The sequence below is a fragment of the Suncus etruscus genome, chromosome 9 (assembly GCF_024139225.1).
Source record: "Suncus etruscus isolate mSunEtr1 chromosome 9, mSunEtr1.pri.cur, whole genome shotgun sequence".
In the NCBI taxonomy this organism is placed as follows: Eukaryota; Metazoa; Chordata; class Mammalia; order Eulipotyphla; family Soricidae; genus Suncus; species Suncus etruscus.
Window position 1 is genome coordinate 20,536,752 of NC_064856.1, and position 10,761 is coordinate 20,547,512.

Consider the following 10,761-nt stretch of genomic DNA (forward strand, 5'->3'; position numbering starts at 1 on the left):
CTTGGGAATGTCTGGACTGTGTCCATAAACCAAATGGTATTAGCAAGAGCAGAATCCCCAACATATTTTAAACCTAGATTAGAATCTATGTTTGACCTTTGTTAACCATGTAGAATTCTTTAGGCCGTTCATTTAAGATCTATCAGATTTCAGGGCCGAAGATATAGCACAGCGGCGTTTGCCTTACAAGCAGCCGATTCAGGACCTAAGGTGGTTGGTTGGAATCCCGGCGTCCCATATGGTCCCCCGTGCCTGCTAGGAGCTATTTCTGAGCAGACAGCCAGGAGTAACCCCTGAGCACCGCCAGCTGTGGCCCCAAAACAAAAACAAATAAACAAATAAACAAAAACAAAAAAAATAAAGCTCTTCCAAATTCCGGTTCAACTACATTTTCCTCACAGACTTGTGAGAATTCAATGAGAAGCGGACAAATCTGCACAGAATGATAGTGGCAGGGGGAGACTTGGTTTTCAATATATGTACGTTTTTTTAAGTGGTCAATAAAGAATGATTATTTTGCATTAATTAAATAACAAAAGTCAATGCCTCAAAGCCAATTCAAACCTCTGACATTTCTCCACATCCAGGAGCAGGATTATTTGCATGTCTTTCTGCACATATTTTTTTGTATTGGCCCAGCAGGAATCTCAGTCAATGTGGGAGGATAGACAGCATTAAAAAGAGTTCTTGCCCATGTTCTGTGGCCTCCCTCCCATTTGTCCCAACCTCAATAGCCTACTTAATAACAAGAGCAATAACGTGTGCATTATGCATGCAGTTCTGCAATCACTGCAGAGGACAAAATTAGTTTGATGCCCTGAGCGACAGTTGAACTCTGGAAAGGGCCTAAATAAAATAAAATACAAGGAAAATATATACATATACATATAATAAAGAGCAAATGAGAAAAGTTATAAAGAGGCAAATTACAAAACTTACTCTTTTTAGATTCTCTCGACTCTTTAGAGAGGATGGTTGGTTACTAGAAATCTATTTACCTAACAAAGGACTGTCTTCTTGGCACTATATAGGATGGTTGGAGAAGATCTAGTAAATTCAAACTTGTGTATATATGCCCATGAACTTTTATAAAACAAAACTTTCTTTTATATTTTATTAATAGATTACATTATATTTCTTTTTTTAGTTGGCCACATCAGCGATTCATGGAACTTTCTTCTGGCTTCGCTCTGAGGGATCATTTCTGGAATATTTGGGGGCACCTCTGGAGTGCCAGGAATCTCTTGAAGACAAGTGCCTTACCTGCTGTACTTCAGCTCTCTAGCCCCTATAGATTAAGTAATTTATATTGTATTTTAGTTTAAAACAATTTTTATGAAGTATAATCCCATATAATCTTCACATTTATTCCTCTCAAACAAACTTTTCACAGCATCATTTTTAAATTGTTCACAACAGAAACCATCATTGGTCCTACACAACAGTATATGCACTAACATATATTATCATGGTAATAGTCCAGTGGATTTTCAACTTATATATATATATATATATATATGTGGACTTGCACCAGTTCATGAAATAGTTGAAGACCACTGTCTTACAGAATCATGGTATTTTTATCAAAATTATCAAGTCAACATTCATATTCATATAGACCATTCATAAACTTTTTCTGAATCTCTTCTTTTTCTGTTTTTGTTTTAGGATTCTATCCAAAAATAAGGCTGCATATTTCTATATCTCTTTGATTATATTCAACTAATCAAAGAATCTGCCTATTTTGGGTTTTTTGGTCCTGATTATGACCAACATTTGCTCAGTATTCTGTAGAATGTCCCTCTGTGTGAGATTGACTGAAATGTTCTCATGGATAAGTGGTGGCTCTTGATATTTGAGGATATTGTCTTTTGAGCCACACCAGTGGTGTTTGGGGGTTATTCCTGGCTCTGAGCTCAGAAATCACTCCTGGCAGGCTCTGGGACCATATGGATGCCTGGGATCAAACCCAGGTTTTTCCTAAGTAGGCTGAATGCAAGGCAAACGCCTTACCCGCTGTGCTATCGCACTGGCCCCTGTATAGTAATTTGTTAAAAATCATCACAATCACTAGTAAACTGAGGAAAAGATATTCAGAAGAGATGTAATTATTCTACTTTTCCTGATTATCATTCAGGAAGTCGAGCTTAGCATTGCTCAAAAGACTATGCCTGGAACAATTAATATACAATGATGCTTTTATTTCTCACATTTCTATATTGGTTTTTTAGGAATCCATTGAAAGGAAGATTTATCCCCCATATCACAAAGAACTTGAAATGTACCTTTTATGTAGGGACTAGAATGATTAGGATATGTAGAATCATTTGGGTTCTTCCCAGTGCTTATGGTGTAAGGATGTGAAACTGAAAGACACTGACTGTGCTACATTTAACATCTTGCTGAGGGACAAAGTAGTGTGCCTACTGGCGGGGGAGTCAGTAAAATAGGGTTGATAATGATGTAAGATCTATTCAATAAAAGGACATGATCCCGTTTGGCTTTCTAACCCAGAATATTAGAATATAGGTATAAAAATGACAAAATTCAGGGGGTAGAGGAGCCAACAGTCTGAGAAAGATTATTATGGTTTTCTAAAGATAATGTGATTTTTTTTCTTTTTTCATTGTATGGTGATTGTTTTAATCATTCTAGTGTGATATATTTGACAACATATTTTGGCTAAGTTTTTGCTTTGTCAAAAGCTTTAATTTTATAACACATTTTCACACAATACAACTCTCACATATTTTTCTATAAAAGCAAAATCCACATACTTTTTCAGCATGCATTCTACTTTAATACTTCCTAAAAGTCTTTTAGACAATTCAGTACTATTGTTTGACTTCTCTTACCTTGTTATTTTAGAAGGAATAGTGTCTTACTGATACCCTGCTGTGAACAAGGAATAGCTAACTTTTGGTTTTTACACACTAAGTTTCAGTGTGTAAGTTTTAGTAATAAATGGTGTAGAACAGATTTCTGTTATTACAATGTTAATTTTATGTTAAACATCTTTCTAACAGGTTAAAATTTGTATACATCTGTATCAACTTTTTAAAAATTATCCCTTCCTTTTCCTTTGTTAATGTTGCTGCAGGGGTGGCATAGGTCAACTTCTTTTCAGGGATGCTTGTGCCTATTCTGGTTGTGGTGTTAATCTGTGGTCACACACTTAGTTGTGGTACTCACACAGTGCACGCAATAGTCAGTGAAGACTATCCTACACCTCGCAGTGGTACTAACACATTAGTTGTGATGCTAGCTGAGGAGGCACACCCCTTAGTTGAGAGATACACTTACTATGGCCAAGAATTCCTAAAAGCCTTGGGAAAGCAGATAGCTGCCAGGATGAGCTTAGTGTATACAGATGACACCAAATATCAAAATCACCTACCTGCAGGCAGGTTCTTTCACCATTGAGACATCTCCCAGACATATATAAATTATTTTTATCACACAAAAACCAGGTAAATTTTTATTGCTTTCTCTGTTTGACCATGCCCTTTATGTATGATAAAAATTGTTTCCTTGATTCAATTCACTGCATTTTCAAGGTCTGTTCATTTTCTCACCTCCCTCATCTCTAATTCCAAGCTAAGGGATACTCTTTTCTTTCTCTTTTTTTTTTTTTTTTTTTTTTGTCCCCCAATTCACAATACATACCCGGCAAGGGGCCTGTGTTGAGGTGTATATGGGGTGCCTTTACTGTACCTCCTCTTTCTATACAGCCAGTGTAAAGAACACAGCCTGTGGTAAGAATTGGGAGGCCTTATTTTATCTTTTATTTATTTTTTTTTTCTTCAGGGCAAACTAAAGTTGTTTTTTTTTTTTTTTGTTTTTTTTTTAAGTAAGAATTCATTTAAAGGACAAAATTGATTAACCTAATAAGGTAAACTAATATAACATAATATAGTGACATAACATAACATATAATATAATTAATATAATAATAATACATGTAAGTCAAAGAAAGTTTCTGATTAAAAACACAATTTTTTTTTCCATAATGGCTTACATAATGGCTTACATAGAGAAGAAGTCCTGTAGTTGCCAGCCCTGGAAAACCCAGCACTGCCTTGCACTCCCCTGGTGTGGGCAGCCCTGGACGCTATAGCCCTGCAAATGGGTGCCATCTTCACAAGATGGCACTCCTGGCCCAGCCTGCTGGCTCGTAGGACTCTTGTTTTACATTCTTTTTTCAAAAAATAAGGGTAATATGTTTGTTACTAAGGGATACTCTTAAGTAGCATATAATTCTATACAATTACAATATACAATAAAAATGTAATAAGATAAATAATAAATAAATAATTCTTTTTAAGTATGTAATGAAAAAATATAAAGAAAAGACACATTCGTAGGAAAAAAAAGACACAAGCACCCATACACACTAACAATAAAAGTAAACCTAAACTACAAGCATGGCTGTTTTACTCCTATGGTTTTATGATTTAAGTGTTAAGTTTTATGTGGACACTAAACTCTGTGAGGTCAATGAAGTTCATTGTGAGGCTGCAGGAGGATCCCCAACCCCTGTCAAATACTCACCCCTTTAAATTTGATTATTAGCTTCTAGATAGGACCTTCCACCTTTTTCATAGAACCTTAGAATATAAATTACTTTGTTTTACCTCATCTTTCTACATCATTCTACAAATTAAGAAAAAAGAAAAAGAAAAAGTTTGGGGGCTTAGGTGCCAAGTGGTTTCAGTTGCATTGGGTGGAAAAAAAAAAGATGGTCAGAACTAAATACTCAGGCCAAACTCAAAGAAAATAGAATCAAGAGACCTAATATATAATAAGTTAAACGTAAAATGGACCGGTTACACTGGTAGCGAAGGGTGGAGGTATGGGATGCATCCTGAGAACTCTGGCAGAGGTAGATCAACACTGGTTGTGGGAATGACCCTAATTCACTGTCACTATATGCCTGAAATACAACTATGAAACACTTGAAATTCACAATCGTCTCAATAAAATATTAAAAAAAGAATACTCCTCTCAGGCCAGTCTATTTTAGCTTGTTTTACCCAAGAGAACACTTTAAGGTATTTTTTTTTCTTTTATTTGGATTATCGTCTTTTGACCAATTGTAGTTGGTTTGCCAGGGGCCCTGAAGATGACCCCTGTGGAAGCAGAAAAGACTTTGTTACCCTTCCAGAAGGCCCTCATTTGGACTTATCAGGAACATAAGCCAGAAGGATGAAATTTAAGGCTTATCAGGGTCTTGTTAATTAACATGAAAAATGTCCGAGATTTATAGAAATATATTTAATTTTTGGTTAAACATGTCCAAAGAACTGCTTGGTGATCCTGTGAGCAGATTATAATTTTAAAAAGTACTTCATATAAAATATTAATCATCTTTCTCCCTGTATTTATGCAAACAACACATGATAAGCCAAGTTACTTATAATAAGATGTAATTTTATGTGTGTTGCAGTTTTCGTTAAAGCAAGAAAAGAATGCTATTTTTTACAGTGGTAATATATAATTTAAACATATAATTTAAATGAAATGGCTTAGTTCTATTAAGAGTATTTCTTTTTATTTAAGAGTATTTCTAAATTTTTTAATTTAATATTATCTCTAATAGTTGCTAGTCTTAAATATATCTCAAGATTAAGTTTATTAAAAATTTCAGAGATTAACATTTGTTAGAGAAATTATTTTAATATTTATTATTTTAAAAATTTATCTAGAAATTGTATTGAGACTATTGATAACAACTTTTTAATACTACTTGAAAGTTTGTATGACCAAATCTATTTCTTTATACCTTTTTATATAATCTAAGCAAATTTCTATTAATAAACAGGAGAAGCAAATTTTGTATTTAATCTCATTATTTTAAAGTTATATGATAAATTAATGCATGATATGTTAAACTAATTTTTATTTATTATAATTATCTTAGACTATAGTTATTTATGCCAGATGTTTTAGTAATTTTTCTTAAAGTAAAATATTAATACATCTATATTTAAGTATTTTAATGTTGTTGAAATTTTTATTTTTAAGACAGAGTCAGTCTAATTGTTAATTAAACCAGGAATTTTCCTGATAATATAAATGTTATGAGATATGGGGTAAAAAACTGCCTAAAATGTAGCTTGAGATTTTTTTTATCTTGGGTCTTGTTTTCTCAGTTTTTAATCAGTAAGCCTCAGTTTTAGCCAATGAGTAAACAGATCCTGTGGCCCAACATTTAAGATGACATACAACAACTAATGCACATAAGTGGCCACAGATAAAATGTATACTTAGTTGCTCAACTTAGCATCAGCTGTTTCCCTGAGGTATTGGAAGTGACCCAGTTTGAAGTAACTAGTTTTCACTCTATTCAAGATATTTCTTGAATGATTTGAAGCATGATTTCAGTTGGTTTCAGTCATAAACAGAACACCCTCCTTCACCAATATAACATTCCCACCACCAATGTCCCCCACCCCTGCTTGTATTCAAGACAGGCATTTTATGTCTCTCACTCATTAACATTGTCATGCTAGTTTTTAATAAAGTTATTTCCCCAACTGCACTCATCACTCTTTGTGGTGTGGTGAGCTGGTTCTTCCAGCCCTCATCTCTATTGTCTCTGGGCATTATTACAATAATGACTTTAATTTTTCTTAGAACCCATAGATGAGTGAGATTTGTCTGCATCTATATTTCTCCCTCTGACTTATTTCACTCAGCATAATAGATTACATATACATCCATGTGTAGGAAAATTTCATGACTTCATCTCTCCTGATGGCTGCATAATATTCCATTGTGAATATGTACTACAGTTTCTTTAGCCATTCATCTATTGAAGAGCATCTTGGTTGTTTCCAGAGTCTGGCTATTGTAAATAGTGCTTCAATGAACATAGGTGTGAGGAAGGGATTTTTCAATTGTATTTTTGAGTGTATACTAGGAGTGGTATAGCTGGATCATATGGGAGCTCAATTTCCAGTTTTTGAGGAATCTCCAGATTCTTTTCCAGAAAGACTGGACTAGACAGCATTCCCACCAGCAGTGAATGAAAGTTTTTTTCTCTTCACATCCCCACCAGCACTGATTGTTCTTGTTCTTTTTGATGTGTGCCAGTGTCTGTGGCACGAGATGGTACTCCATGGTTATTTTGATGTTCATCTCCCTGATGATCAGTGATGTGGAGCATATTTTCATGTGTCTTTTTGGCCATTTGTATTTCTTCTTTGAGGAAGTGTATATTCATTTCTTCTCCCCATTTATTGATGGGGTCATATATTTTTTCTTGTTAAGTTCTGTTAGTACCTTGTATATTTTGGATCTTAGTCCCTTATCTGATGGGTATTGGGTGAATAGTTTCTCCCATTCTGTGATTGGCTTTTGTATTCTAGGCACTACTTCATTTGAGGTACAGAAACTTCTCAGCTTAATATATTCCCATCTGTTTATCTCTGCTTTCACTTGTTTGGAGAGTGCTGTTTCCTCTGTGAAGATGCCTCTAGTCTCAATGTCATGGAGTGTTTTACCTTCCTTTTGTTTTATATAGCTTATTGTTTCAGGTCTGATATCAAGGTCTTTAATCTATTTAGAGTTGACCTTTGTGCATGGTGTTAGATGGGGGTTTGAGTTCACTTTTTTGTAAGTAGCTAACCAGTTGTGCCAACACCACTTGTTGAAGAGGCTTTCCTTGCTTCATTTTGGATTTTCCCCCTTATCAAAAATTAATTGATTTTATATCTGGGAACATTCTCTGAATTCTCAAGTATATTTCACTGATCTTAAGATCTATATTTATTCCAATATCATGCTGTTTCAATAACTACTGCATTGTAATACAATTTAAAATTGGTGAAAGTAATGTTTCCCATATTCCTTTTCCCAAGGATTGCTTTAGCTATTTATGGGTGTTTATTGTTTCAAATAAATTTCAGAACTGTTTGATCCACTTCTTCAAATACTGTCATGGGTATCTTTAGAGAAATTGCATTAAATCTACAATGCTTTGGGGAGTATTGCCATTTTAATTATATTAATTTTGCCAATCCATGAGCAGGGTATGTCTGCCAACTGCTGACATTAATATACCAGATAAAACAAACTCTGAAAATGAGTCAACAACAGCCCACTAAGACATAGACTCTTAAAGAGGGTCTTTAAGATTACCACCCATTTTTCCTCTACAACTCTGTAGAGAATGTGAGATGAGTACAGATAACAGAAACAGCTTCTCCCCATTAGGGAAAACAACCAAACTTCAAATTATGCAGGCTTAAACATGGAATACCTCAGTTGATTTTAGAAAGTCTGCACACAATATCCTTCACCTTCTTTGTATTGTCTTGAAAGCTGTACTATCTGGAGTGAAGGTGGGTATTGGACCCTCAAGAATTTAGGACTTTTGATAAGACCTGCTTGAGTTCTTCCCAAATTATGTACTGGATTATGTGTTTTTCTGACAGAGCTAAAATCAAGCTTAATAACCTAGGTCAGTCTGGAAGGATGGTTGCAGGAGTTCAGTTGTCTTGTGAACTTTTGATAGGGGAAGGGGCTTTCTAGGTTCCCCACATGCAGGCAACTTTACCTTATGCTATTTGAAATTGGTCAGAAAGGTTGTATTGTGTGCTTGGGAGAGAAGGTTAATATTGGTGCAGAATTTAAGGGCAGTTTTATAAAAAATCTTTCGGGCTGTTTTTGAGCCATACACAAAATTTCTGGAAAAACTGACAGTTGCTATCATTTGGGGGGGTTGTTTGTTTGTTGTTTTTTGCCTTTTGGGCCACACCCAGTGACACTCAGTGGTTACTCCTGTCTATGCATCCAGAAATCACTCCTAGCTTGGGGGAATATACAGGATGCTGGGGGATCTAATTGATGTCCATCCTAGGTTAGAGCATGCAAGGCAAATGTCCTATCGTTTGCACCACTGCTCTGGCCCCATGACAGATGCTATCTTGAGGCAGGTTAAAAATAAGTAAATACGGGGCCGGGCGGTGGCGCTAAAGGTAAGGTGCCTGCCTTACCTGCGCTAGCCTAGGACGGACTGCGGTTCGATCCCCCGGCGTCCCATATGGTCCCCCAAGCCAGGAGCGACTTCTGAGCGCATAGCCAGGAGTAACCCCTGAGCGTCACCGGGTGTGGCCCAAAAACCAAAAAAAAAAAAAAAAAAAAAAGTAAATACAGCAGCTCCTGACAAAATCATTAGCTTTTTAAAATGCCAATGTAGATTATCAGGCTAGTTACATCTCATTAGAGACAGAAGGTGACATTCGATTTCTGCTTATTTGTAGAAACATTGGTTCATTGAATTTCAGGGCTTATATGACTCCTAGTGAGATGGCTTTTGTGGCCTGCTATGTAAGAGGCAAACTCCATGGAACCAGAATGGATCCAGCTATCCTGTTATACCCAAGAAGACCACCTAGCTAGTGATGGCCCAACCTTTTTGAGCCCGAGTACCCAAACTGCTGTTCAATGCCTGGTCCTCCCAATGGCCAGTCCAGCCATGTTGCCAGGTGAGCTGCAAAGCAGACACTGGCACATTCACCTCCCACCCCACACCACATATCTTAATTGCAGACCTTCTCGCATGCCAACTGCAAGGTCTTCTCATGCCATTGCTGGCATGATTGCCATAGGTTCGCCATCGAAGATAGACTTTGTCCAGGATTTCTAAAAAGTTCCACTGGGTCAGAGTCTGTTTTACATCTTGTAATTGTTCCTTGAATAACAATGTAAAAGGTCCAAATCCAGACCCACAAATTTAGGTAATATTTTTTTAACTGTGGCAAACTGGGACATTTGTTCAGAGACTTCAGGGTTCCTCCCAGACCTGCCCACTAATCATCTAGTCTTGGGCAATGGGTCAAAGGCTAAACCCAGGCCCCACAAAATCGTGAACTTTTTTGTCAGTAATTCAGCTTCCCAGCCTGAGCCATGAGAGCTGCAAACTATAGACTAATTAAAACCTGCTACTTCAGGAAACTGTGCCTTGGATATTCTATGTCTTGAAAAAGTTACAATAACATCAGCCCAATGCCCTTAAAAGTTAAGATATAGCATAAAAGTGCCAATTCCTTCACAAACTTTGGACTTGATAACGGGGAGAAGCAGTCTGATTACTAAAGGTATTTCTGTTCACCTGGGAATTACAGATCCTGATCACTTTAGAGAAATAATAGATTTTATTTTCATGCCTATAATTTGGACAGTTAAAAAAATGGTGAAAACATAGCTCCGATTTTATCATTTCCTTCTGTGTGCCTGGCCAATCAGAATGCCTCAAGGTAGGAGGGTTTCAGAAATACAAATCCTGACACTTCTGTTAACCCTTTAATAGACTTTACTACTAAGCTAAAAGAATACGCATTGTTAACACTTGAAATTCAGGGCAAGAAATTTGATGGTATGTTTGACTCAGTTGAAGACATATTTGTGATATCTTTACAATATTGGCCCTGTAATTAGCCTTGCAATATATACAATATGACTTAGAAGAAAAAAAGCAGTGTTTTGTTTTCATCATCTATCTAACTGAGTCAATACTTTTAAAATAGATAGGACCAGAGAGCCAACAAACTGTTTTAATGTCACATGCGGCTCCAATATCCTTGAAACTCTGGGGGCATGACTTGCATAGACAATGGGTGACGTAATACAACATCCCTCCAATACAATAACATCCCTCACACAACCCTCTCCAAATCACAAGGTCATACATTTTGGCTTTTTGCCCAAACCCCCTCCAACCTACCAGCTTAGAGGTTTCAACTTGTTAATTAGGGC

The 10,761-nt window shown here is 36.3% G+C and overlaps 1 non-coding gene across 1 annotated transcript; it reads right to left on the reverse strand.

Annotated features, from left to right (window-relative positions):
* Positions 1–3,639: 3,639 nt before the first annotated feature.
* LOC126019355 (small nucleolar RNA SNORA51) lies at positions 3,640–3,772 on the reverse strand. The gene has a single exon (XR_007499080.1). It is a non-coding gene; the product is annotated as a small nucleolar RNA SNORA51 (small nucleolar RNA).
* Between the last annotated feature and the right edge of the window lie 6,989 nt (positions 3,773–10,761).